The sequence below is a fragment of the Somniosus microcephalus genome, chromosome 4 (assembly GCF_052327205.1).
Source record: "Somniosus microcephalus isolate GS21.2 chromosome 4, FLI_Smic_1.0, whole genome shotgun sequence".
NCBI lineage: Eukaryota > Metazoa > Chordata > Chondrichthyes > Squaliformes > Somniosidae > Somniosus > Somniosus microcephalus.
In genome coordinates this window covers 77,357,643-77,384,987 of record NC_140990.1, presented here as the reverse complement: position 1 = coordinate 77,384,987, position 27,345 = coordinate 77,357,643, and the positions used below count along the sequence as shown (strand labels likewise).

Genomic DNA, 27,345 nt, shown 5'->3' with positions numbered 1-27,345 from the left:
CACGGGGGAATGGAGAATGTTGTGTGAGCACCAAGGCACCGCCCCGTGGGGAATGGAGAATGTTGTGTGAGCACCAAGGCACCGCCCCACGGGGGAATGGAGAATGGTGTGTGAGCACCAAGGCACCGCCCCGCGGGGGAATGGAGAATGGAGTGTGAGCACCAAGGCACCGCCCCGCGGGGGAATGGAGAATGTTGTGTGAGCACCAAGGCACCCCCCCACGGGGGAATGGAGAATGTTGTGTGAGCACCAAGGCACCCCCCCACGGGGGAATGGAGAATGTTGTGTGAGCACCAAGGCACCGCCCCGCGGGGGAATGGAGAATGGTGTGTGAGCACCAAGGCACCGCCCCGCGGGGGAATGGAGAGTGGTGTGTGAGCACCAAGGCACCCCCCCACGGGGGAATGGAGAATGTTGTGTGAGCACCAAGGCACCGCCCCGCGGGGGAATGGAGAATGGTGTGTGAGCACCAAGGCACCGCCCCGCGGGGGAATGGAGAGTGGTGTGTGAGCACCAAGGCACCGCCCCGCGGGGGAATGGAGAATGGTGTGTGAGCACCAAGACACCGCCCCGCGGGGAATGGAGAATGGTGTGTGAGCACCAAGGCACCGCCCCGCGGGGGAATGGAGAATGTTGTGTGAGCACCAAGGCAGCGCCCCACGGGGGAATGGAGAATGGTGTGTGAGCACCAAGGCACCGCCCCGCGGGGGAATGGAGAATGGTGTGTGAGCACCAAGGCACCGCCCCACGGGGGAATGGAGAATGGTGTGTGAGCACCAAGGCACCGCCGCCCCGTGGGGAATGGAGAATGGTGTGTGAGCACCAAGGCACCACACCGCGGGGGAATGGAGAATGGTGTGTGAGCACCAAGGCACCGCCTCCCCGCGGGGGAATGGAGAATGGTGTGTGAGCACCAAGGCACCGCCCCGCGGGGGAATGGAGAATGGTGTGTGAGCACCAAGGCACCGCCCCGCGGGGGAATGGAGAGTGGTGTGTGAGCACCAAGGCACCGCCCCGCGGGGGAATGGAGAATGGTGTGTGAGCACCAAGACACCGCCCCGCGGGGAATGGAGAATGGTGTGTGAGCACCAAGGCACCGCCCCACGGGGGAATGGAGAATGGTGTGTGAGCACCAAGGCACCGCCCCGCGGGGGAATGGAGAATGGTGTGTGAGCACCAAGACACCGCCCCGTGGGGGAATGGAGAATGGTGTGTGAGCACCAAGGCACCGCCCCGCGGGGGAATGGAGAATGGTGTGTGAGCACCAAGGCACCGCCCCGCGGGGGAATGGAGAATGGTGTGTGAGCACCAAGGCACCGCCCCGCGGGGGAATGGAGAATGGTGTGTGAGCACCACCGCCCCGCGGGGGAATGGAGAATGGTGTGTGAGCACCAAGGCACCGCCCCGCGGGGGAATGGAGAATGGTGTGTGAGCACCAAGGCACCGCCCCGCGGGGGAATGGAGAATGGTGTGTGAGCACCAAGACACCGCCCCGCGGGGGAATGGAGAATGGTGTGTGAGCACCAAGGCACCGTCCTGCGGGGGAATGGAGAATGGTGTGTGAGCACCAAGGCACCGCCGGCTTGCGGGGGAATGGAGAATGGTGTGTGAGCACCAAGGCACCGCCCCGCGGGGGAATGGAGAATGGTGTGTGAGCACCAAGGCACCGCCCCACGGGGAAGGGAGAATGGTGTGTGAGCACCAAGGCACCCAATATGACAGTTACGAAAAGGGGAGGGATCACCTCCTGTGCCATCACGGATACTGACTTCTGCTTTACCCCACAAGAGACACATATAAACGGGTATTATCATATATCCTGAACTAAAAGAAGAAACCATTAATGGGACAGTGGCGGACACTATCCGAGAAGGGTATACAAAGGCAATAAGGCCACAAGGAAAACCGATACCCGAACTGAGGCAGAGGGTGTCAACAAATGATGGTCCTGGAACATCTGTTTCATTGTTAAAGTGGAATTTAACCCTGAAAAGTGTGAGGTGATGCATTTTGGGAGGACTAACAGGGCAGGGGAATACACAATGAATGGTAGGACCTTAGGAAGGACAGAGGATCAGAGGGACCTTGGTGCATGTACATAGATCCCTTAAGGCAGCAGGACAGTTAGATAAGGCGGTTAAAAAGGCATATGAGATACTTGCCTTCATTAGCCGAGACATAGAATATAAGAGCAGGGAGGTTATGATGGAGCTGCACAAAATTCTAGTTAGGCCACAGCTGGAATACTGTGTGCAGTTATGGTCACCACACTATAGGAGGGATGTGATTGCTTTGGAGAGGGTGCAGAGGAGATTCACCAGGATGTTACCTGGGCTGGAGCGCTTCAGCTATGAAGAAAGATTGGACAGGCTGGGGTTGTTTTCCTTAGAGCAGAGAAGACTGAGGGGGGACCTGATTGAGGTGTACAAAATTATGAGGGGCATAGATAGGGTAGATAGAAAGGAACTTTTCCCCTTAGTAGAGGGGTCAATAACCAGGGGACATAGTTTCAAGGTAAGGGGCAGGAGGTTTAGAGGGGATGTGAGGAAAAACTTTTTCACCCACAGGGTGGTTGGAATCTGGAACTCACTGCCTGAAAGGGTGGTAGAGGCAGGAACCCTCACAACATTCAAGAAGCATTTGGATGAGCACTTGAAATGCCATCCAATGCAAGGCTATGGACCAAATGCTGGAAAATGGGATTAGAATCGACAGGGCTTGATGGCCGGCGTGGACGCGATGGGCCTCTTTCTGTGCTGTATAACTCTATGACTAACTGGCTAAAGTGGACTGGAAAAATAAATTAAAGGGTAAGACAGTTGAAATGCCAAGTGTCCTATTCCTGCTCCTATTTCTTATTTTCTTATGTATTATACTGTCATCTAGTCATACTTATCTTGGCTAATTAGATTCCTGTTCTATCATGTTTCAGTTGAATACTGTAAAAGGTTGCTGAATCCCCTCGCCAATCTGGCTTTGTACAGCAACCCCACTTATCCCATAGGTCCATGGTGCATTGTTATTCTTGTTACTGTTTTCACTTCCGAGAGAGGATGAAGAGCCTGATAGGTCCGACTGTCTGGAGCCATGAGATCTCAGCTTACTGGCACCTGACAAACAGGATGAGAAAACCAATTTAGAAACCAAATCTGACGCTTGCTGTATCTCCCTTGAACAGAAGCAGGCTCTCATTTATCCAGACAACTTTTTCAGTGGTGAAATTAGTCTGACTAATTCAGAGGAAGTTCTTCGGGACTTTTAACCAGAAATAATTAGTTGGCAGAAAGCCCAATTTTTCTCCCTCCCATTAAAAAAAATAGCTAGATTGTCTACGACATGAAATACTGGTACATACAAAGGCAACCATTCCACACTTTTACAAAATAACTATGCCATGTACTCTAACCAGCAAATTCACAGTGCATCAGATACTGCCATATCCTGGCATGGGTTAAGGCCTACACTGTTAAATGACATGCCCTCATACTGGCTGTTATCTGTATACTACCAATTTTTAACACTTGTATTAAAAGTAACAAATGAAAAATATGAAAAAGGATTGGCCCAGAAATTCGGGTCGGGGGCTTCCCGCAGGTGGAAGCCCCCGACCTGCACTTACCTTGCGCGCCGGCAGTTGAACTGAACTGCCCCGTGGAATTCCGCTCCGGGGCCCAGTCCAGCTCCCGGCGCGCTGTGCTTGCGTGTCCAGGGGCATAGTTCGTGCGATGCGTCCGCTGGGATCACGTGAGCCATGGGCAGCCAATCGGAGGAGGGAAAAGCCCATTCATAAGATTGACAGGAAGTCCTGTCTAAACTTATGAATACTACGGGCCCCAAAATAGCAGTAAACCTTCAAATAATTTTTTTTTTTTAAATCACACTTTTTAAATAAGCTATAAATTACATTAAATAACTATTTTAAACAATAATTTAAATTTTTGAAAAAAATAATTTTATAAAAAAACGGGGCTAAAAATAAGCTTACCTTGCTTTAAAGTATTTAAAAATAATAAACCTGTGGAAAAAATGTTTTAATTTTAATTAATTGACCGCTTACCTTGTAAAAAGCAGGCCTTACGCCTGTTTTTTAAATGTGTAAATCCTACAGGCTTACCCTGGCGTGAAAACCAGTAAAAAAAAAACTAAGTTCAAAGCGCACGCGCGGCCTCCCCTGCGCGCGCGTTTTGACCTCTGAACCCCTTCGTTCAGAGGATCGGAAGTGCCGGTTTCCCGCGCATGCGCAGTGCATGCAGGAAACCAGCCCTTCCATTGGCCTACGGGTGAGTACCCAGTGCGCACTCACCCGTGGAGACCCGGATTTCTGGGCCAATAAAAACATTACTGAAAGGAGAGTGCTCATTTTCACAGTCATGTACTCTGGTGAATATCTGAGTCAGTCTGTAGTTTAAGAGTAATCTTTAATTACATAACAGTGAAAAATATAAGCACTGCTTATTGAATGAGGTACAGCTTGGGAGAGGTCAGAATTCTGAAAAATGGAAAAAGTTGTTTATCTAATGTTTTTCAACATCCTGAAAGCAACAATGGACAGCTTTCCATTATGTTCTTGTGGAGATTCAGTCTAATTCCTATTGATAATGTGTTCCATGTTACTGATGAGATGATGGTTTCATTCAAGTACATATTGAATCCTTCCATACAGAAACATACAGACTGAACTAAAAGATCGTCGAACTCAGTAGTGAAACACTAGATTCTATCGTGCTACATTAGTTAGCTAAGCAGCTATTAGTCAATGCAGCGATGGTGCAAAATATTTCAACATTAATGCTATCCCAAGGTCATGTAATTATGCAGTACAAGACCTGAGCCAACAAATAGCAACAGGAGAAACAGGACTTCTTCCAATTTACATTGGGAGTTGAGTGCCATGCTGGTCAGTTGTAGTTTGAAATGAAGGGGTGCAAATTTTCAACATGTAGTAAATGTATCTGTGGCAATTTAAACTATTTCTACGAGGCAAAAAATCAGCGGAATTATTTACACCATTCCAATTAATTAAATTTACAAAGCACCTGGAGTCGGCTGTATTAGCGATAATAATATTACTGGATGTGTGTAAATGGATGTTATGGTATGTTTAATACTGCAATAATTAAGAAAATATTGGCCCAGAAATTCGGGTCGGGGGCTTGCCGCGCGTGAAAGCCCCCGATCTGCACTTACGCGACGCGCCGGCCGTTGAGCTTCAGGGACGCCTGGAACTGCTGTTTTGAAATGTTGACTCCCGGGCAGCGTCTGACGTCACGCCGCCCAGGAGTGCAGCCAGCGCAAAGCCTGTAGCGCGCTGTGCAACTGAGACACGCCCCTTGAGGTCTCAGTTTAATAGGACACGCCCCAATGTTTCTCACAAGCTGCTAAGCATTTTTACATGCAAAGCAGCATTTTAAATAGGTTTTTGGTGTTTTTATGAAGCTTTTGGTAACTTTTATAAACTTTTAAAAACGTTTACATTATTTTGAAGAATCTGAAGTAGTTTTAAACAGAATTAAAGCAATTTAAAGACTTTTAAAAGCCCTAAAAGAATGTTTTTTATTCCATTTATTTATTTAGCAATGTCGTCGTCATACGTGTCTTCACACTGTTCCCTTTGGGGAACTGTATGAAGTGGTGGAAGGATTTATGGCCGTGTGATTAACGCTCATTCCGTGACCGTAACCATCTTTGAACCAGCCATTAGGGTGGTTAGTCCTATGGCGGGAGGGTTTTACGGGCTCCCACAAGCTATACAAGGAGGGGGGGCCACCCACACCCACGGACGCAAATATCCCACTGGATGTCAACCCAGAATTTAGAGCCGGAGCTCCGACTCCACTTGCCGGGACTGTCTGGAGCGGGGTTCGAAACCCTACCCCGTCTGGCCCAGCGGCGGGGATCCTACCGCTACGCCAAAGGCCCAATCCGATTAGCAACGTGAAATGGCTGGAATGAGCACAATTCACGGCATTAAAAGAACTCACAATTGAACTGATGATGACCTCAGCAATCTCCTCAACGAGGTGGAGGCACAGCGCCTGCTCATCATTGGTAATGAGAAGTCAAAGGCGCCGCAAAAAGGACAGATGATAGCTTGGTCTTTCAAGTGGCAGCATAGGGCTCCAGTCACAGGGAGGGAAAAAGGCGCAGGAAATGTATGGGTGTCACCTTTTGCGCGGAGTGGGCCTTTAGCGTAGCGGTAAGCATCCCCGCCGCTGGGCCAGAAGGAGTAGGGTTTCGAACCCCGCTCCAGACAGTCCCGGCAAGTGGAGTCGGAGCTCCAACTATAAATTCTGGGTGGACATCCAGCGGGATACTTGCGTCCGCGGGTGTGGGTGGCCCCCCCTCAGATGGGTTGTGGGAGCCCGTAAAACCCTCACGCCATAGGACTAACCACCCTAATGGCTGGTATGAAGATGGTTATGGTCACGGAAGGAGTGTTAACGTGGCCAGAAATCCTTCCACCACTTCATACAGTTCCCGAAAGGGAACAGTGTGAGGATACGTACGATGATGACCTCTTGCGCAATGCACCTCCTTGGACCCTCAGTCGCAGATGCGAGGGGGCAAATCGTGCAATTGTTAAATTTTTCATTTTATTGACATGTAAGATGTTGGCCCAGTAATTCCCTTCCAAACGTGCGAGTACGGTCGGGGTACTCACGCGTCTGGCCGGAGGAAATGCCGGTTTTCAGCATGCACAGCGCATGCGGGGAAAACCGGCATTTCCTGTCCTCTGAACGAAGGGGTTCAGAGGCAGAACGCGTGCGACTGTACAGGCAGCGCGTGCGCAGTAAAATTCGCCGCTTTCATTCATGCTTTCAGTGAGGTCAAGTCCTTACAACTTACACATGAAAAAAGCATGAGTACAGTTGCTCCAGAGGCTGCGGAGGAAGATATTTCTTATCGTGGAGCTTCGGAAAGGCAATATTTTTGTTTGGGAAAGGGAGGAAAGTTATTTTAAGAAATGCTGAGGTAAGTTTTAAAGTTTATTTTTGTTTTTTAAAACGGGTTTTCAGTACTGTAGGTAGAAGGATCAATTGTGGCTATGTGAATTGAATTTGCTGTGTTTATTAAATGTGAAAATGACTCCAACATTTTTAAGAAAGAAACTTTTCATCAGTAATATATTCTTTTAAGTAATTATGTATGTATGTCTGTATATATTCCTTTGCGTGTATGTATATATTCCTTTACTTATGTGTATGAATGTATGTATTTAATTATGACTTTCAGAGAAAGTAACTTATTGGAAAATCATAATTAAAAACATACATTCATACACATAAGTAAAGGAATATAAAACATACATACATATACGTAAAGGAATATATGCGGACATACATACATAATTACTTATTACTGATGAAAAGTTTCTTTCTTAAAAGTGTTGGAAATGTTACATTACTCATTTTAGAACACTCATTCTCACATTCAATTCACACAGCCACAACTGCTCCTTCTACGTACCGTACTGAAAACCCGTTTAAAAAAAAAAAATTTAAACTTTAAAACTTACCTCAGCATTTCTTAAAATAACTTTCCTCCCTTTCCCAAACAAAAATATTGCCTTTCAGAAGCTCCACGATAAAATATATCTTCCTCCGCAGCCTTGGAACAACTTTACACATGCTTTTTTCAAGTGTAACTTGTAAGGACTTACCCTCACTGAATCCATGAATGAAATCGACGAAGTTCACTGCGCAAGCGCTGCCTGTGCAGTCGCACGCGCTGTGCCTCTGAACCCCTTCGTTCAGAGGACTGGAAATGCCGGTTTTTTCCCGCATGCGCTGTGCATGCTGAACACGGGCATTTCCTCCGGCCAGACGCGTGAGTACCCTGACCATGCTCACGCGTTCAGAGAGGAATTACTGGGCCAGTGTGTTTAATGTAAAAAGTTATTGTAAAATATAAAAACATAGACACATAGAAGATAGGAGCAGGAGTAGGCCATTCGGCCCCTCGATCCCACACCACCATTTAATGAGATCATGGCTGATCATCCAAATTCAGTGCCCTGTCCCTGCCTTCTCCCCATATCCCTTGATCCCCTTCGCCTTAAGAAATATTTCTAACTCCGTCTTGAATATATTTAATGAATTGGCCTCAACTGTCTTCTGTGGTAGAGAATTCCACAGGTTCACCACTCTCTGGGTGAAGAAATTCCTCCTCATCTCTGTCCTAAATGGCTTACCCCTTATCCTTAGACTGTGACCCCTGGTTCTGGACTCCCCCGCCATCGGGAACATCCTTCCTGCATCTAGTCTGTCTAGTCCTGTTAGAATTTTATAAGTTTCAATGCGATCCCCTCTCATTCTTCTAAACTCTAGCAAATATAAGCCTAATCGACCCAATCTCGCTTCATACGTCATTCCTGCCATCCCAGGTGTCAGTCTGGTGAATCTTTGCTGCACTCCCTCCATGGCAAGAACATCCTTCCTCAGATAAGGTGACCAAAACTGCACACAATACTCAAGGTGTGGTCTCACCAAGGCCCTGACAACTGCAGCAAGACATCCTTGCTCCTGTACTCGAATCCCCTCGCTATGAAGGCCAGCATGCCATTTGCCTTCTTAACCGCCTGCTGCACCTGCATGCTTACCTTCAGCGATTGGTGCACAAGGGCACCCAGGTCTCATTGCACTTCCCCTTTTCCCAATCTATTGCCGTTCAGATAATAATCTGCCTTCCTGTTTTTGCCACCAAAGTGGATAACCTCGCATTTATCCACATTATACTGCATCTGCCATGCATCTGTCCAATCGTCCAAATCGTACTGGAGTTTCTCTGCATCCCCCTCACAGCACACACGCCCACCCAGCTTTGTGTCATCTGCAAACTTGGAGATATTACATCTAGTTCCCTCGTCTAGATCATTAATATATATTGTGAATAACTGGGGTCCTAGCACCGATCCCTGCGGTGCCCCACTAGTCACTGCCTTCCACTTGGAAAAAGACCCATTTATTCCAACTCTTTGCTTCCTCTCTGCCAACCAGTTTTCTATCCAAGTCAGTACCTTACCCCCAATCCCATGTGCTTTAATTTTGCATGCTAATCTCTTATGCGGGACCTTATCGAAAGCCTTCTGAAAGTCCAAATGCACCACATCCACTGGTTCTCCCTTATCTATTTTACCAGTTACGTCCTCAAAAAATTCCAGTAGATTAGTCAAGCATGATTTACCTTTTGTAAATCCATGTTGACTTTGTCCAATCCTGTCACTGTTTTCCAAGTGCTCTGCTATTACATCTTTTATAATGGACTCTAGCATTTTCTCCACTACCAGTGTCAGGCTCACCGGTCTATAATTCCCCGTTTTTTCTCTCCCACCCTTTTTAAATAATGGGGTTACATTAGCTACCCTCCAATCCATGGGAACTGTTCCAGAGTCTATAGAATTTTGGAAGATGACCAGCAATGCATCTACTATTTCTAGGGCCACTTCCTTAAGTACCCTGGGATGTAGATTATCAGGCCCTGGGGATTTATCGGCCTTCAATCCCGTCAATTTCCCTAACAATACTGATTTAATTCAGTTCCTCCCTCTCATTAGACCCTATGTTCCCCGGCATCTCTGGGAGTTTATTTGTGTCCTCCTTTGTGAAGACAGAACCAAAGTATGTACTTAATTGGTCAGCCATGTCTTTGTTCCCCATTATAAATTCCCCTGATTCTGACTGCAAGGGACCTAGTTTTGCTATTTGTCAGTGCAGCCATGTTTATCATCATACTCTACTATGAGGAGCTCCTTTCTGTTTCAAGCAAGATAGGCATTGGGCTGCTTAAAACTAGCAAACACCACACTTCTCCCATTGACATGGTAATGCACATAACGGGCCAGAAGTTTGGGTCGGAGGCTTGCCGCAGGTGCAAGCTCCCGACCTGCACTTACCTAGCACGCCGGCCGTTGTGCTGTGGGCCCGCATCGGATTCCGATCCTGGGCCTCCTCCAACTGCCGGCGTGCAGTGCTTGCGTATCCCAGGGGCGCAGTTAGTTTGAAGCGTCCCCTGGGATCACATGGGCCATGGAGAGCCAATCGGAGCAGGGAATCTCTTTTCATAGATTTGACTATTAATTTAAATTTTTGAAAAAATTAATTACAGTTTTTAACGGGGCTAAAAATAAACTTACCTTTCTTTAAAGTATTTAAAAATAAAAAACCTGTGGAAAAAATGTTTTAATTTTACTTAATTCGCCACTTACCTTGTTAAAAGCAGGCCTTGTGACTGCTTTTTAAAAGCGTAGCTGCTGGAGCCTTACCCTCCCGGAGAAACCTGTAAAAAAAACAGAAGTTCCAGGCGCACGCGCTGCCTCTCCGGCGCACGCGTTTGACCTGTGAACCCCTTCTTTCAAGGGAACGGAAGTTCCGGTTTCCCACGAATGCGCAGTGCATGCACGAAACCGGCACTTCCGTTGACCCTACGCGTGAGTACCCAGCGCATACTCACCCGTGGGGACCCAAATTTCTGGCCTGTTAACATATGAATAACCACTAGAGGGGAGTGATGTGACAGATTTGGGCATATGGGCTAAGCAGACTAAAAATTTGCTTGTAGCAGATTGGAAATCTCAAATCTTATCAGTATTTGTACCACAGCACATTAGCAAATACACTGCTTTTTCATAGGGTTGGGAAGGGCACATCTTTGGATCGGGTGCATTGTCTTTCTAAGATGCTACCTTTCCTTGGCGAGGTCTGAGGAGATGTAGGAGGAGACGACAGCTGGGATGATGTGTTTGATATTGTATCTTCTGCCTGCTTTTTATTTCGATCCAAATTTGCTTTCAGACAAGGACAGAATTTTCTTCCAGCTTGAGGAGAATGGGTACCTGAAGGACAGAAAGTGAAGCAGCAATGCAGTTAAAGTAACCCTGTTCATTTCAACACATACAAAGCAAAATAATGCTGAACAAATATACAATTGTAAAGAAAAGATATTCAAATTCACAAGTCTTTGGAACAAAAGCACTTGATATTTTACTGAAGTGGCTCTTCAGACAGGTTATTTTTCAAGCACGCTTGGTGGGAGGGAAATAGCAAACGCAGAGCAGCAAATTATTCTTTAAAATGTTATTACCAAATGGAGGGATGTCTTTAAATTGCACTTTCTTGTGTGATGGATACAGTGATACAGCTGGGACCTGGAGGGCCTGGTTTACTTTCTGCTGCTGCTTCTGATGCTGTGTCCCTGATCTGGGAGCAACGGGAGATGGATCTGAAAGTTTCCCTGCTTTCTTTTCTCCTCTGCTCTTGGCTACTAGATACCAATGAAGAAGAAAAAATACATATGTACAGATTTCATTGGAAAAACAAGATTCCAACTTACAATTTTTAAATCACTTAACTTGCTGGCACTTATAAAGATATGTATTTCTTGGAATGGGGAATGAAACATGCTGCAATTCAGCTTTGTTTCAAATGCTTTGGTATTAGTTGGTTTTATTTTTATTTTTGGTCCCTGCTTTTTTTGTTTCAGAAGTATAACATCTCGTGCAACCATGTCATCATGCTGCAGGTCACAAGACTCACAGCTGCAAAGGACAGTTTGTAAAACAATAGTTGCCCTTTAGTTTTACAAGTTGTGGAAAGGAATAAACACAAAAAAGGTTGAAAAATCTTTTCTTCCACCCGAGGTGGAATAAAAAATATTTCGTTTTCAGTTTTACTTTTTAAAACATTATTGAGACTGATACAATGAACTGGAGCGCCAGTGAGCTGTACCAGAGTGAGCTTTTAATTCCAGCCATGTACTCGCTTCAGAGATACGTCCTGAGCAGAGTGAAGACAGTTTTCTAACCCAGTGAACGACCTATTCTCCATACTTTTGCATCAAAATATATATGAAATAGTGCATCTCGCACATGCCCATGTCCTCATATCTTGAGTGTCACAATTGCACCTGATTGGCTTAAATTTCATATTCATATATTATGGCCGATTTTAATGTTTTTCGATTTACTGTTTTAGCTTTACTTATTTTTCTCTTTGTGTTTCCATCTTTTTTCTCTGTAGGGAACATGCGTGTGGGCCAGGGGGGTCACGCAGCTGTGGACCAGGGGGGTCACGCAGCTGTGGGCCAGGGGGTCACGCAGCTGTGGGCCAGGGGGGTCACGCAGCTGTGGACCAAGGGGTCACGCAGCTGTGGGCCAGGGGGGTCACGCAGCTGTGGGCCAGGGGGGTCACGCAGCTGTGGGCCAGGGGGGGTCACGCAGCTGTGGGCCAGGGGGTCACGCAGCTGTGGGCCAGGGGGTCACGCAGCTGTGGGCCAGGGGGGTCACGCAGCTGTGGACCAAGGGGTCACGCAGCTGTGGGCCAGGGGGATCACGCAGCTGTGGGCCAGGGGGGGTCACGCAGCTGTGGGCCAGGGGGTCACGCAGCTGTGGGCCAGGGGGTCACGCAGCTGTGGGCCAGGGGGGTCACGCAGCTGTGGGCCAGGGGGGTCACGCAGCTGTGGGCCAGGGGGGTCACGCAGCTGTGGGCCAGGGGGGTCACGCAGCTGTGGACCAGGGGGGTCACGCAGCTGTGGGCCAGGGGGTCACGCAGCTGTGGGCCAGGGGGTCACGCAGCTGTGGGCCAGGGGGGTCACGCAGCTGTGGACCAAGGGGTCACGCAGCTGTGGGCCAGGGGGATCACGCAGCTGTGGGCCAGGGGGGGTCACGCAGCTGTGGGCCAGGGGGTCACGCAGCTGTGGGCCAGGGGGTCACGCAGCTGTGGGCCAGGGGGGTCACGCAGCTGTGGGCCAGGGGGGTCACGCAGCTGTGGGCCAGGGGGGTCACGCAGCTGTGGGCCAGGGGGGTCACGCAGCTGTGGACCAGGGGGGTCACGCAGCTGTGGGCCAGGGGGGTCACGCAGCTGTGGGCCAGGGGGTCACGCAGCTGTGGGCCAGGGGGGTCACGCAGCTGTGGGCCAGGGGGGTCACGCAGCTGTGGGCCAGGGGGGTCACGCAGCTGTGGGCCAGGGGGGTCACGCAGCTGTGGGCCAGGGGGGTCACGCAGCTGTGGGCCAGGGGGGTCACGCAGCTGTGGGCCAGGGGGGTCACGCAGCTGTGGGCCAGGGGGGGTCACGCAGCTGTGGACCAGGGGGGTCACGCAGCTGTGGGCCAGGGGGGGTCACGCAGCTGTGGACCAAGGGGTCACGCAGCTGTGGACCAGGGGGGTCACGCAGCTGTGGGCCAGGGGGGTCAGACAGCTGTGGGCCAGGGGGGTCACGCAGCTGTGGGCCAGGGGGGTCACGCAGCTGTGGACCAAGGGGTCACGCAGCTGTGGGCCAGGGGGGTCACGCAGCTGTGGGCCAGGGGGGGTCACGCAGCTGTGGGCCAGGGGGTCACGCAGCTGTGGGCCAGGGGGGTCACGCAGCTGTGGGCCAGGGGGGTCACGCAGCTGTGGGCCAGGGGGGTCACGCAGCTGTGGGCCAGGGGGGTCACGCAGCTGTGGACCAGGGGGGTCACGCAGCTGTGGGCCAGGGGGGTCACGCAGCTGTGGGCCAGGGGGTCACGCAGCTGTGGGCCAGGGGGGTCACGCAGCTGTGGACCAAGGGGTCACGCAGCTGTGGGCCAGGGGGGTCACGCAGCTGTGGGCCAGGGGGGGTCACGCAGCTGTGGGCCAGGGGGGTCACGCAGCTGTGGACCAAGGGGTCACGCAGCTGTGGACCAGGGGGGTCACGCAGCTGTGGGCCAGGGGGGTCACGCAGCTGTGGACCAAGGGGTCACGCAGCTGTGGGCCAGGGGGGTCACGCAGCTGTGGGCCAGGGGGGGTCACGCAGCTGTGGGCCAGGGGGGGTCACGCAGCTGTGGGCCAGGGGGGTCACGCAGCTGTGGGCCAGGGGGGTCACGCAGCTGTGGGCCAGGGGGGTCACGCAGCTGTGGGCCAGGGGGGGTCACGCAGCTGTGGACCAAGGGGTCACGCAGCTGTGGACCAGGGGGGTCACGCAGCTGTGGGCCAGGGGGGGTCACGCAGCTGTGGGCCAGGGGGGTCACGCAGCTGTGGGCCAGGGGGGTCACGCAGCTGTGGGCCAGGGGGGGTCACGCAGCTGTGGACCAAGGGGTCACGCAGCTGTGGACCAGGGGGGTCACGCAGCTGTGGGCCAGGGGGGGTCACGCAGCTGTGGACCAAGGGGTCACGCAGCTGTGGACCAGGGGGGTCACGCAGCTGTGGGCCAGGGGGGTCATACAGCTGTGGGCCAGGGGGTCACGCAGCTGTGGGCCAGGGGGGTCACGCAGCTGTGGGCCAGGGGGGTCACGCAGCTGTGGGCCAGGGGGGTCATACAGCTGTGGGCCAGGGGGGTCACACAGCTGTGGGCCAGGGGGGTCATACAGCTGTGGGCCAGGGGGTCACGCAGCTGTGGGCCAGGGGGGTCACGCAGCTGTGGGCCAGGGGGGTCACGCAGCTGTGGGCCAGGGGGGTCATACAGCTGTGGGCCAGGGGGGTCATACAGCTGTGGGCCAGGGGGGTCACGCAGCTGTGGGCCAGGGGGGTCACGCAGCTGTGGGCCAGGGGGGTCACGCAGCTGTGGGCCAGGGGGGGTCACGCAGCTGTGGACCAAGGGGTCACGCAGCTGTGGACCAGGGGGGTCACGCAGCTGTGGGCCAGGGGGGTCATACAGCTGTGGGCCAGGGGGGTCACGCAGCTGTGGGCCAGGGGGGTCACGCAGCTGTGGGCCAGGGGGGTCACGCAGCTGTGGGCCAGGGGGGTCATGCAGCTGTGGGCCAGCGACCACCGATGAGAAATCAAACCTGATTTTATTCTTGGCACATCTGGAGTTAGTCTTACTTTACGTGCAACCCCTATTTGTTTCTTTCTTTTCACAGCAGTTTCAAAATGTTTTTTCACTGCAGTCTTTACAATTGTGCATGTCTGCAATGGATTACAGGATATGCAACCTTTTCCTATGGCATGCAGAGAGCCAAGTAGCCAGGAAAAGGGATGGGCAAAACAAACTCCACAAAGACCAGCACAGAAAACAGAAAAGTACATAAAAAATTAAATAAATTTTTTTTGAAACAGCAAAAATATACCTAAAAAGTGTGCAAAGAATAAATTATTTTAAATAAATTATTTTAAATGTATTTTTTGCACTTATTTTTATGTATATTTTTGCTAGGATATTTTGCTTTTCTATTTTATGCACCTTTTTCTGTTTTCAATGCTGATCTTTGTGGGGGTTTTAGCCTACCCGTTTTCATGTCCAATTGACATGTGCTTTGCCATGGAAGTCTTACATCCAGTGAGAATGTATCACAGTTAAAAGGTCACACTTCAAAAGTGCCAAAAGTATTTTAAAAAAGGAAAAAGAAAGCTAGCCAAATCCTGCTCTTTTTTTCTCTAACAGGACCTACCCCCAGTGCAGGAATCAGGGATTTACAAGCACAGTCAATTTTAAACAACTGCAACCAATAATTAGCCTTTAATTGATCTCAGGATGTGCCTATTCTAAACACTTCCCCAGAGGATGTGTCTGAGCAGTGGCCTTAAAAGGACGTTAAACACAGTTCCACATAAGAATCTACACATTACAACTGTGTGCCAGACCTTGGACTACCCATAAACAACACCATTGGAAATCAGTAGTTAACTGTTAAAAATCAAATACTGGGCCATGTATTTCACTGTCTGGCACTTCTGTGCAGCCACCATAATATGTGTCAACCACCTCCAGGTCTCATGGAGCAAATATTACTGAATTAATGAGTGCAGCAATAGAATTTATTAACTATACTGATTTGTACTGTTTTCAAGATACACATATTCTGGTAGATGCTAATGGTTTAAAAGAAATCGAGCTTTAAAGTGCTATTTGTAGCCAAATGCTATGGGGCATTATTTTTCAGTCACATCAATGGAAATGTAAACTAGAGGCCTGCAAATTATTGGCACAAGAAAAACTTCACCAAGGGCCATTTTTTCCAACTTAGTCCCAATACAGCATTTCTGTTATTTTCAAGTCTGGTTATAACCTTTTCATCAAATAAAGATTCCACTGCAAAGATTCACTGTGGCTATTTGTTCCATGGAAGTAAGCATTCTCCCTTTTTGTGTGTACTATTCAGCCTTTATATAACAATTTACTGAAAAAATGAATCATGTTTTATTTACAATATAAAATCTATTTTATGGTTCCCCAAACTGCTATTCCAGTTGGCTCGAGAATTAATGTGGATGTGTATTGCTAATCCAAGTAACTCATTTTTTTCTCCTCTTTCCAAGTCACATTTTATGGATACGGATGAAACACGTTTTCATTTTACTGCATAATTCCATTTGAAATATTGACCACACTTCTCCATGATTTAAGACATCTGTTACCTGGTCCCTTAGGTTTACAGCTAGCCAATTGAAACACCATCAGCAATGTATAATATACTCAAATGTGTTTCTATTAATTTTTTATATAAATTCCATGGCTGAAACAAAATTCCACACAATTAATGCAGCTACAGTACAAGACAGTCAATGAATCTGCTCTGTAAGCATTATCTTAACCATTTAACTATCAAATAATCCAGAAATCGAGATTTTAAACATGTGCTTTTGGCACTATAGCATCTACAATTACAATGTAATCTGTCTCTATATTACTTATTAATTGTAATACTTACAAAAAAATAAAATAATTAACAAAACGGTTAGTGTAAGCATATTCAGAGCCCATGAAGGTAATTACATTAGATAGTTTCTACCCTTGTCATTATATTGGTCCTCACCAATTTGGAAAAGTATCACTCTCAGGACCTTTTAAAAAGAAAAACTTTAAAGGATTTCTCATTAACACATTTTTGCATATTTCAAATCTATCTGTAGGTATTATGGACATTTTGTTGAAATAGTCAAGGGCTCTGACTTGGAGCTGTTGAACCTGCATGTGTAAATGAGATTATCGCAGCCTCATTAATGATCAATGCTCACAAGAAGATAAAACATGGAACAAGGAAAGGTAATACGTCCCATCACGCCCATTCCTTTCTAAAACCATGTAAAATCTGCACTACTGTGGACTCAACCCAACCCATGCAACTCCCCAAAGGAATGTCCTGCAAAGTTTCGTCCAGTCATCCAAAGGTAAAGAGAAAAACGCCATAACACCTATGTAATCTTCCATCCTATGCTATACACTACAAGTCTGTTACCTTCGTAGGCATAACATTGCCAAAGGCACAGTAGCTCAGGGAGCCATCGTGTTGCTGTTTGATTATCTCAAACTGGACTTAGCTTTACAACTGGCAATCCCATTCCTAACCATATTTGTCCAGAAAGGTGCTAATCAACACAGCTTTATTAAGGAGTCTATTCCTTAGTGGGTGTGTGCATGTGCTTGAGCGAGAGTGAGCTAAAAGAAAATGAATGGAATTCCTGTTCATCTTAAAGCTGGTTAATTTTATACTTGTTCTCTAGTTCTGTGTTCATATAACAACTTACATTTATAAAGCACCTTTAAATGTCAGCAAAGCATCCCAAGGCACTTCCCTGAGGCCGAGCCAAAGATATGTGTTTTGAGGAGTGTCTTACAGGAGGAGAGGGAGGTGGAGAGCTAGAGAGAAGAAATTCCAGAGCATCAACCCATGACGGCTGAGATCACAGCTGCCAATGTTGAGAAGTGGGGGAGGGGGCGGGGGCGAGAGAAGGAACACAAGGCCAGAGTAAGAGGAACGGAGGAAAGTTTAGGTCTGGAGGATGTTATAGAGATAGGGAGGGGTGAGGCCATGATTTAAGCACGAGGATGAGAATTTTAAATTGGAGGCGTGGGGGGACTGGAAGCCAATGTGGAAAGTTGGATGGTCAGCAGTTTAGTGGAAATGGCATCAAGAGAGCTTGGAGAGGGCATGGGAGTGACAGAAGAGAGGTTATAGAAATGTGCAGGTTCAAGACTAGGCCAGAGGGGAGGTTTACTTTAGTGGACAAGAACAAGGGGAGGAAGCAGCAGAGGCAGCTGAACAGATGGTTTCAATTTTATGAAATGTGTGAATAAAACGTGACCTGAACGAACTCTAACAGTTAGTCCCAGGAAGAGCTTCTTCTATTTATCATAACCTTCTGCTTTCAATCCAATTCATTATGTGCTGTTAATTCCATAAATCTTAACCTTCTTTAAAAGCTTCCCATGAAACCTCGGACCGGATTTTGCAGTAATAATAACGGCGAGGCTATCAGCGTCACTGTTATTACAGGGTAAATTGGACAGAAACTTCTGGCATCGGCACATGCACAGATAAATGCAGAAATCCGGAAGTTGCTATCAGAGATACCCCGCTCCTCCACAGAGTGCACTGTTGCAGTTCTCACCAATAAACGCAACATTGAAATGACTGCAACGGCATGAACTTGTACTTGCCCACTAGTTCTGTACTAAAGATGGCTGAAATAGTTAGGGCTGGAGCATTCAGGAGTAAGTGAGTTTTCAATGTTGTGGTAATTACTGCTGAACAACCTCCCTGACCCTGAAAAATTAATTTTACAAGTGTGGAGTCTCATTCCCTTGGAAGAAAATTACTGCTGGAGATATATAAAAATTTTTTTTTTAATGTTTTACTTTTTATGTCTGTCTTTTATCTCTCTCCCTTAATCACATCTATATTTCCCAATCTTTATTTCACTTTCTGTACATCATTTAAATCTAATACAAAAGCAAAATACTGCTGGAAATCTGAAAAAAAAAAACAGAAAATGCTGGAAATACTCAGCAGGTCAGGCAGCATCTGTGGGCAGAGAAACAAAGTTAATGTTTCAGGTCAATGACCTATCAGAACCGGAAAAACTAAAAAGAGATGCAACAGGTTTTAAGCAAGTGGAGAGGTAGGGAAAGGGGTGGGGGGCGGGGGAGAACAAAAAGGAAGGTCAAGAAAGAACAAAAGGGAACAAATGGGAGACCCATCTTTGTTTCTTCACTTGCCCCATTACCACCCCCTTTTGCCTCGCACCATCATCCCTTTTGTCATTTAATCTTTCCTGCCTTCCACCCTATCACATACCTTCCCTTTTGTTCTTGCCTCCCCTCCCCGCCCCGCCCCCTTTCCCTACCTCTGTACTTGCTTAAAGCCTGTTACATCTCTAACTTTTTCCAGTTCTAATGATAGGTCATTGCCTTGAACCTTGAACTATGTTTCTCTCTCCACAGATGCTGCCTGATCGGCTGAGTATTTCCAGCAGTTTCTGTTTTTATTTAAATTTAATTTATATTTCCTGCTTTGGACTCTGCGGGCTCACTTTTCCAAGCCCCGAGGAGATGGGTTTGGAGGCGGGAAAATTGCAGAATCGGGGGGCAGGTATCCATCCTGCCCCCAACCCGCCTCCGTGCCAATGCCCCAGGAGGCAGGTACCCGACCTGTGCTAGGAGCCGCCTCCCCAAGGCGGGAAGGGGATTAGTGCCAATTAACTGCCTGTTAACAGGTAGTTAACAGGCAGGTTTTTTGCCTAATCCCTATTTTTAGCCCTGAAGTGTGGGCTGTCCGACGGCTCCGAACCATGACAAGTTAGCGAGGCGGACCGCCGGTCTGCAGGGGTTGGAGGGGTCGAGATGTCCGTTGTGCAGGTGAGTGATGGCTGCATGTGTGCAGAGGTAAGTGTGTGAGGTAAGTGTAAAGTGTTTTAATAAGTTTTACTTACCTTTACTTTCTCCTGCAGGCTTCCTTCCTTCAGTTCTCGGGAGTCCCTCAGCTCACCGGCACAGAAAGCAGAATGGCCGCTGAACTGTCAAAAGCTGCAGCCTCTGCTTTCTGGTCTGGAGAGATCTCTAACTGAGTCTGAGTAGAAGGACTCAAGTTAGAAGACAGATTGTCAGTGTTTGACAGCTTCACAGAGCTGTCAAACGCTGATTCTTCATCTGTCAAAAGCTCTTGACAGATGAAATGTCAATCGCTGACGTCACCAGTAACCAGGTGCCCCTTAATTGGCCTGCTGAGCCCGTCAATGAAGGGAAAATAGCGTGGGTTGGCCACAAGTCAATGCAGGTGGGACTACAACCCAAAAAGTGGGAGTCCCGCCTCCAAAAGCTCCCCATTGGCAAAATCGAGCCCTGTGTGTCTCAGTGAGGATTCTTCAATCTGATTGGTTGAATAGCCTTGCTGTTACTTGACCTGCTCACAGTCGCCACAGATCCCCTGTAGTGGGCGCTGCTCTGGAACAAGCGTCGGATTAGAGCAAATCTGCAATCTAAAGCCGGTCAACACTTTGTGGGCAGATGTCAGCAAGGTGAACGGCAAGTGCTGTTCCTTCGCCGCTAACTGCAAAATCCGGGTCCTCATCATGCTTCTTATAGGAATATACTGCTTTATCATAGCCCTTAAAATCGTCCAAAAAACATTTTTTTTGGTTTTACTTCAAAATTGGTCCTCATGGGAATACTTCTCATTAATACCATGAATAAGAATTAAATATTTAACATAGTATGTTTTTAATTAAGTGTTGGTTCATTGCAACCTTTCTAGTGTTTAAAAAGTAATATTAGTGCATATTTCAGTGCTAAATACTTCAACCAGTTCACCCAAGGTGATTGTCATTTCCCTGGACCTGCAAATTGAACAGCGATGACAGCAGCTTCAACCTGCTGAATGGGATTGGCATATTAGTCGTGAATCGGGAGCACTCAATTGATACTTAAAGGTTGAAGTTTTAAGTAAACATTCAGGCATTATTTTTAGTTAAAACACTGCATGTGAAAGAATGTTATAGATTGCTCCAGATGTTCTATCACAAAAAGAATTTAAAATCCTAACTTCATAATACATTATCTCATTTTAATTATGCAGAAGAACCATATTATAAATTGTTTCTTTTGTAACAAAACGTCATATTTAAAGTCAAGACTACTAGGCCTAGAAATTCAGTTTGCACAGTTTTGGGGCGCTAAAGTCGGGCGTTCGGGAAATTTAGCGCCCGCCGGAAACTGCAGGCAACCGCGCCGAAATTCAGTGGATTTGGCCAAGAGTTTTGGCGAGCGCTGAAACTGGCGTTGCAATGCTCGGTTCCGGCGCTAAACCGGCGCTGCGGCCTGATAACGCCGATGCCGGGCGCAGCGCAGGTGCGGTCATGTGTTGCTTGACAGCAGACACCCTGACGCCGGCCTGCTCTTAAAGGGGGAAGGGTCAACTTTGACTGCTGCCACGCCCTGCACACTGGAGCCCTGCTGCTAGGCCTCAACAGTGCTGGTGGGACAAAATAGCGCCAGAACAGATGGAGATGGCCCGTGAAAGAGCCCAGCGCTTCTCAGACCATGCACTGAGGGTGCTGATTGATGCTGTCCAGGAGAGAAGACCCATCTTGTGCCCGGACAATGGCAGAAAGGCTCCCAGGAGAGAGTTCAGGAAAGCCTGGAGGAGCATCGCACGCAGGGTCTCCTCAAACTCAGATGTGCCCAGGACTGCGGACCAGTGCCGCAAAAAGTTCAATGACCTCTGTCGGCTGGTGAAGGTGAGTACCCTTTCCACTGTCCTCCTCATCCTTGCATGTGAGCCTCACACTATGGGCAAAGGGACCTCAAAGGCATAATGGGCAGCCCTCCTCACGCAGCAATGCCACTGGCATGATCATCAGCAGCACTTTCTGCACTGACCACACTGGCCAGGCTATTCCACCATGGGAGGCAGTACACACAGCAACAGGGCACCACACTGTACTTAGAGTCCGTCCTTTCTCTTGCAGGCCAAGCTGGCAAGAAATGCGCGCAGCCGGCTGGAGACCGGTGGTGGACGGCCCCACTACCAGGCTCTAAGTGCTCTGGAGGAGAGCGTCGCTGGACTCCTGCGTCCCCGGGTGACTGGCCCTGTAGCCATCGGGGATGCGGACCCTGTGCTGGAAGCCACTGGTAAGGAGATGACCGCTTGCAGCTCTCTCGTTGCCCTAGTGCTTCCGATCTAAATCCTTTCCCACTGACGGACAAATGCGCATAATGCCACCGCTCAGGCGTCCCTCGCTGACGCCCTGTCCTCATTTTAAAGCTACTCTTGTGCCTTCCTGCTTTCAGCTGCTGAGGAGGAGGTGGTCCCTGAGGCGCCGGGTGCCAGGCCCTTGAAGGAGGAGGACGTCCAGGACGAGGAGGAAGCTGGGCCATCGGGCGAGCCCTCAGCCGTGCCAGGGGATGGCAATGAAGGGGGGACGTCTGGCATGCAGGAGAGCCAGGGGGAGGTGTTGCAGGGGAGGGCAGATCCTGCTTGCAGTCGGGTCCAGGCAGGCGGCAGGGGTCGGCCAGCTCGGCCGGCTTCTCCCCAGCTGCAGAGTCCTCTCTCCAGTCCGGAGAGTGGCCTCGGCCAGGAGGTGCGCCTCCTGCAAGAGATCTCGGTGGCGTCTGACCGGCGGCACCATGAGTTCATGGGGGTTGTGCAGCAGATGCCGCACGCCATCGAGTCCCTGGCTCAGAGTGTGGCAGCATTCGGCCAATCACAGGCCAGGGGGGTGGAGCAACTGGCCGCAGCGCACGCCAGGGGGGTCGAACTACTCGCGGCACTGCAGGAGGAGAGTCGCCAGAGAGGTGGTTCCTTCGACACACTGTCACAGCAGCTGGAGGCACATACCCGGGCAGTGCGGTCACTGACTTCTGCCACACTCGCTTTGACACAGAGGCGTCGCACCCGCACCCGCCGCCCTGCTGCAACACAGCGGGCTGGCCTCCAGCACATAGCTGCGCCAGCTGAACTGCCAGGCCGGACGACTGCCACTGTGTCTGCTGAGCCTCGCGCGCCTGGCAGCAGCCAGCTTGCCCCCCTTGGAGCATCCGACACTGCCACTCCCCCAGCCAGGGTGCAAGGAGCTGTTGCTGCCACTGATGCTGGCCAGCCACAGCCGAAGCAGTCAGCAGCCGGCCCCTCCCGGGACGTGCGTCGTGTTGGCCGACCCCCAAGGGCATCTGTCGCGACGCATGGGGGCCCTCATGAGCCTTCCCCCAGCCTTGAGGCCGCCACAGGGCCCACGTTGAGGCGGAGCAGCAGGCCGGGCAGGGGCCGGGGAAGGCTCTCTAAGGACTCGCCCTCTCGGCACAGCCGCTAGAGTGTGGTCTCTGCGGCATTGTATATATGGGGGGGATTGTGTTTTGGGGGCTGATTTTTGTGGATGGCCGAAATTGAAGGCATTTTTTGTTTTTATGGGGGTCTTTCTGTTGGCGAGGGGGGCCCTTTTGTTGTTACGGCCAATGTTGAAGGCCATGTGGATGGCCAACTTTTGTTAGTCCTCCCCAGGTTGGGGGAGTGACATATGTTTGTGACTGTTTTTTGGGTGTCTTCTGTGTTTTTGAGTTTCATGTGGGAAGGGGCCTCAGTTTGTTAAATAAAGGTTTTTATTTATTCAGCTTGTCCAGGTGTCATGTTTCAAGTGTTTGCTGCGTTAACCGGCTGACGGCTTCCGGAGCGGCTGCCTTCAGGTGCGCTCATTCCCACAGGCCATTCCCTCACAGCGGGCCTAGAAGTGTCGAGCAATAAGCCCCCGGCGTACGGCCCTTGGGCCTTCTGGCCCCCTCCTGGCCTGCTCCTCCTCCTCCTCCCCCTCCTCCTCCTCCTCCTGATGGTCCTCCTGCTCGTCCTCCTCAGGTGGTGGTGCAATGTCAGGTGGCAGTGCCTGCGTCCGGCGGATAGCCAGGTTGTGCAGCATGCAGCACACGACGACGAACTGGGACACTCTATCCGGCGAATACTGTAGAGAGCCGCCGGAGTGATCCAGGCAGCGGAAGCATTGCTTGAGGACGCCTATGGTTTGCTCTATGACGTTCCTTGTTGCTTGATGGCTTTCGTTGTATGAGTCCTCCGCTGGGGTCCTGGGCGCGCGGAGCGGGGTCATGAGCCATGTGCACAAAGGGTAGCCCTTGTCCCCGATAAGCCATCCCCTTGGTGGAGGTTGTGCCTGGAACATGTCAGCCACAGTAGTCTGGCGCAGGATAAAAGCATCGTGGCTGCTTCCTGGGAAGCGGGCATTTACAGCTAGGATGCGCTGCCTGTGGTCACACACCAGCTGCACATTGAGGGAATGGTAGCCCTTGCGGTTGCGGTAAACCTCGGGATTGTCTATAGGTGCCCGCATAGCCACATGCGTGCAGTCAATGGCGCCCTGCACCATGGGGAAGCCCGCGATCCTGCCAAATCCCACTGCACGCTGCTGCTGCCTCTGTTGGGTCATGGGGAAGGAGATGAACTGGTGTCTCCTCGCGAACAGTGCATCGGTGACCTGCCGGATGCAGCGATGTACGGCGAACTGGGAGATGTTCGCGATGTCCCCAGCAGCGGCTTGGAATGAGCCGCTTGCATAAAAGCTGAGAGCCACCGTGACCTTCACTTCCACCGAGAGAGACATCCTGGACATGAGCTGTGGCTGCAAATCTGCGTGAAGCAGCTGGCAGATCTCTCCAACCACCTCCCTTCTGAAGCGCAGCCTCTTTACACAAAGTGCCGCAGACATGGTGACATAGGACACCTGCTGCCGGTATTGCCTGGGTGCGTAAGGCCTACGTTGGCGACGCCTGATGGCCCTTCTGTGTCTACGCATGGCTGCCCGTCTCTCACAGCGTCTGCGAGCCCTCCGCACATAATGCTGCAACTCAATGTTGGCCCCCCATGCAGCCCCCATAATCAAGGTCGCAACAGTGAAATCAGCAAGAGTCAAATGTCAAAGCACTGGCCAGAAGCCAAAAAGACCTCTCCTATCTTGTCCCAAATCTGGAATCTCTGTCCCTTGGTCTCTGTGTAGAAATCCAAAGCAGTGAAGTAATTGCAGCAAAATGGCTGGGCTTTATAGGTCAGTGGAGGTGCCCTTTAATTTGCGCTCCCCGAGGCCCACAGGGCCTCTGCAACGTTCCATTTTACAATTCCTAATAGCGCCACGCCCACATTGGGCGGGCGCCACTCAATTTCCGGGTTGGGGCGCTAAAACAGCGTTGCACGAGGATATGACGTCATAAGCTGCGCGCGCACCCGAGCGGGCGCTAACACTTTGCGCCGGCGCTAAATCTCAAATGAATTTGGGCGTCGGCGCAGATCGGTCTGCATTCCGGCGCTAAGGCTTTATCGACGGAAATATAGCCCTTTTTTGGCGTTAGCGCCTGGCGCAGCCAACTGAATTTCTAGGCCCTAGTATTTTAATAAACCATTCAAAATTGTTATTTATTGTTTTTCACAACTGGAAGGAAATTGAATGTTTCCTTTAACCCACAGCCTAATGAAATCTGAAACACGGATTGCTTCATTTGTTGATAAAATGCAAATTAATTAACGTTTTCTCAAAGAATATAAAAAAGTTCCATGACTTACATCTTTTAGTACTTGGCTCACACTGCAGTGACAAGGCCTGCAGGCTTTCTTCATCCATGTCAAAGTTAAGGTTTGCAAGGTACTGTTTTACTTTCCGAGCCATCTATGCATCTTTGTAGAGTTTCTTTGCATTGAGAAACGAGCTGTGACGTACCCGTTTCTTGTCCACATCCAGCGCTGCAGCATTTGTACTGCCCTGGCTAAGCAACCTGCCATAGGGGAAAGAGAGATGCCGCTGGTTTCAGCATGGAAGGTCAAAGACTGGGACTTGCAAAAGTCAGATTGAGGTCAGTCTTGTTCAAGCTGAAAATAACACATGCCTCATTCCAGTAAGTCAGACAGACAAAAATGATGGAAAAGGAATGAAGAGTGAAAGGGAAATAAAAACCAGCAACTACTCTGCAGATGGCCCTATCCTGCTTCAACTTGGCAATCAAACTTTACACCACTAAAGCATCTCTGCCCACTGGTTTAAAAGAAGCTACTACTCCGGCAGAACAGTTGGAGCAGGAGTCGAAGCACATGCAGGACTGATGTTAAATAGCAGTTATAATAAATCCTGACAATATTAAAAACAAAATTAACTCAATATTTCTCGACACCACTTTATGATCAGAAGGAAGGTACAATTTAAGCAGCCAATCTCTTCCACTCACAAAGAATGGAACTGTTCCCTCTACATAAGATAGATATACAGATACTGGGACTGCAACCCATCAGTAGCTTAGCCCAAAGGTCACTGAATGCTGAGGCTTCAAAAATCACTCCCATCATCTGAGCTACCAGGATGCCAATAAATACAGATAAATATTTAGAATAAAACTTTTCCACTACAGTGAAAGTATTTAACAAATTATGTATAAATATGTGGTTATTTTCCCTGTAAAAGTAAATTAAGTTAAAAAAATAAAATCCAATTTTCCATTTATAAGTACCTAAAGTTTATTAAAATGTATCTCTATCAACTACTGTCAAGGGAGATACAAACCCAACACTAAGCTGAACCACTGATGAAACCAGAAGTCACCGTGCTAAATGGGACAGATTTCGAACAGATCTGGCAACTCAAAACTGGGCATCCATGAGGCACTGTGGGTCATCAGCAGCAGCAGAATTGTATTCAACCACAATCTGTAACCTCATGGCCCGGCATATCCCTCACTCTACCATTACCATCAAGCCGGGAGATCAACCCTGGTTTAACGAAGCGTGCAGGAGAGCATGCTGGGAACAGCACCAGGCATACCGAAAAATGAGGTGTCAACCTGGTGAGGCTACAACACAGGACTACTTGCATGCCAAACAACGGAAGCAACATGCGATAGACAGAGCTAAGCGATCTCACAACCATCGGATCAAATCAAAGCTCTGCAGTCCTGCCACATCCAGTCGTGAGTGGTGGTGGACAATTAAACAGTTAACAGGAGGAGGAGGCTCCAAAAATATCCCCATCCTCAATGATGGTGGAGCCCAGCACGTGAGTGCAAAAGACAAGGCTGAAGCATTTGCAACTATCTTCAGCCAGAAGTGCCGAGTGGATGATCCATCTCGGCCTCCTCCTGAGGTCCCCAGCATCACAGTTGCCAGTCTTCAGCCCATTCAATTCACTCCACGTGATGTCAAGAAACGGCTGAAGACACTGGATACTGCAAAGGCTATGGGCCCTGATAGCATTCCAGCAATAGTACTGAAGACTTGTGCTCCAGAACTAGCTGCGCCCCTAGCCAAGCTGTTCCAGTACAGCTACAACACTGGCATCTACCCGGCAATGTGGAAAATTGCCCAAGTATGTCTTGTCTACAAAAAGCAGGACAACTCCAACCCGGCCAATTACCGTCCCATCAGTCTACTCTCAATCATCAGCAAAGTGATGGAAGGTGTCGTCGACAGTGCTATCAAGCGGCACTTACTCAGCAATAACCTGCTAACTGACGCCCAGTTTGGGTTCCGCCAGGGCCACTCAGCTCCTGACCTCATTACAGCCTTGGTCCAAACATGGACAAAAGAGGTGAACTCAAGAGGTGAGGTGAGAGTGACTGCCCTTGACATCAAGTGTGGCATCAAGGAGCCCTAGCAAAACTGAAGTCAATGGGAATCAAGGGGAAAACTCTCCATTGGTTGGAATCA

The 27,345-nt window shown here is 49.4% G+C and overlaps 1 pseudogene; it reads right to left on the bottom strand.

Moving 5' to 3' along the window:
* The window catches only part of LOC147119287 (rap guanine nucleotide exchange factor 2-like), a 127,450-nt pseudogene that overhangs the window by 16,849 nt on the left and 83,256 nt on the right, over positions 1–27,345 (bottom strand).